Source organism: Lepisosteus platostomus, chromosome 5 (genome assembly GCF_059453375.1).
Source record: "Lepisosteus platostomus isolate fLepPlt1 chromosome 5, fLepPlt1.hap1, whole genome shotgun sequence".
NCBI classification, from domain to species: domain Eukaryota; kingdom Metazoa; phylum Chordata; class Actinopteri; order Semionotiformes; family Lepisosteidae; genus Lepisosteus; species Lepisosteus platostomus.
In genome coordinates this window covers 60,697,345-60,699,405 of record NC_142615.1, presented here as the reverse complement: position 1 = coordinate 60,699,405, position 2,061 = coordinate 60,697,345, and the positions used below count along the sequence as shown (strand labels likewise).

At 41.8% G+C, this 2,061-nt stretch overlaps 1 non-coding gene across 1 annotated transcript; it reads left to right on the top strand.

Annotated features, from left to right (window-relative positions):
* Positions 1-765: 765 nt before the first annotated feature.
* trnak-uuu (transfer RNA lysine (anticodon UUU)) lies at positions 766-838 on the top strand. Its single transcript has one exon. It is a non-coding gene; the product is annotated as a tRNA-Lys (tRNA).
* The last annotated feature ends 1,223 nt before the right edge of the window (positions 839-2,061 follow it).

Sequence of the window (2,061 nt, the reverse complement as noted above, 5' to 3'; positions counted from 1 at the left end):
TGCAGGTGCTTCTCGGAAGTGCGTTGGTGGTACAGGCGCCTTCCAAATAATTGAGTCGGGTTTGAATCCCAGCCAGTACAAACCCAAATCTTTTCAAGATAATTTGTGGTCCGCTAACACATCTTTTGAAACACTACAACAGGTAACACCCCGTGTGAAACATCATGAACATCTGTTAAAGCCTGAGTTTTACATACTCTAACGTAAATAAACGTTAGTGTCTTCCGGTGTGTGAGCCAATTTCTCCAAAAAAATATTTGTTAGTCTGCCGGGAGGCTGTGCAAGGTGTTATAAAATAGAATTTCCAAAAGACAGGCTCCCTAAGCTTAACATCAAGGCAGAAAAAATGCTGTTTTCTCTACAGAAATGCTCTTTACATTTCAGCAATGTTGCAACTCCCTTTATAAACGTATACAACCAAGGCATTGAAAGTTTTTTTTTTAATTATTGTTCCAAAAAATGTTCCATTTGTTTTCTTTTTAATGTTGTTGATTAAAAGATTTTATTAAATGTGAAAAAAATCTGAATGTGAAAAAAGGTCAAAATGCTATTGAAAAAAATCAGTAATGTGAGGAAAGATGGATTGTGGGAGCCCCTTAACTACCCATGTCATGCTGTATTTCTCACTCATTCTACTGGGAGTGGTGCCGTCGCTTCATGATAAAGTCTGTCAGTGGTCATTCCAGACGGGTCAGGTATGACTGCTCTTCGGCACAAGAGACACGTGACTTGCGAGGATCCCGACAGTGTCGGCGTCCTTTCAGAGCCCGGATAGCTCAGTCGGTAGAGCATCAGACTTTTAATCTGAGGGCCCAGGGTTCAAGTCCCTGTTCGGGCGGCTGTGCCGTTTTTAATTCTATTGTGAATGTCATTCTAAATAGTCTTTTATCTTTCACTCTTCTAGCTTTACTGTGGTTATTTTAAATGTCCATTACTTGTATTTACAGTAGTGTATTTAGTGTTTCATTTCACAAACCGAAAATGTTCAAGTAGATCTTGTCACTCTACTCCACGTAATCATCTAAATTAAATCACAGTAGAGCACAGAACACGCAGTGAGGAACTCACACAGTGAGTACTCTTGAATACGACAAGAGGAAAGGCACACTGCACATCTGCAGAACATCACGTCCGAGTTTACAGTGACAGCAGAGGTTGGAAGCGACGTAGTGTTTTAATACTCGCTCGCTGAACGATCTCTCAAGAAACCTCGGTGGAGATTTAACGGGTGTCTAATAATCACGTTCAAAAAGATGACGATAAGTTTTTTTTTAACTAGGTAGCCTTAATGGCAACACGGTGTGAGTAGATCTTAAAGCAGCTGCAGACAGAATACCCGTAATGGCAACACACTGCTTTGAGTTCGGCTTTTCTTATTTCTTCTGCAGAACCAGTGATATCGGAATATACTGATCCGCATAAGAAGCGCTTTCGGTTTCTGATCATTTTTAATGAGCGCTGCTCTAAGTACCACAGGCAAGATGGCTGGTGGTCTAAGGCGTTGCGTTCAGGTCGCAGTTAACCCTGGAGACGTTTGTTAAAATCTCACTTCTAATAAAGAGGTCTTTCTCGTTAGAGTAGAAACGATAGAAGCCTTTCTCGCATTTCACGTGTTTAATGTTAACTGTCTCATTGGTTGCCTCAGTGATTGATGGCTCTTCTCCCTCGCAGGGTGACGGCAAACTTCTTCAGAGAGGGAGTCTCCCACGCACGGCTTTTCTTTATCAAGAGCTGAGACAACAGAAACAGACTTCAAACTGACATGAATTACTTCTTGAGCGTTTATGACCGTCTTTAAAAGCTGAGAGCAGGTGAAAAAGTATTTGGAAATGAGGAAATGACTGCTGACAGTAAACAGAGCTGATGCTCAGCTGCAGACAAGCGCTCCTCGTTAGTATAGTGCTGAGTACCCCCGCTTGTTGCGCGGGAGACTGGGGTACGTTTCTGTGACAGGGCACTGGTTTAATTTTTTAACAACCTGAGTTCACTTAAAAAGTGTGTACTGTGTACTACGTTTCGGACTAGTTACTGCGGTAAAATATGGAGATCATCTCCAGCTTT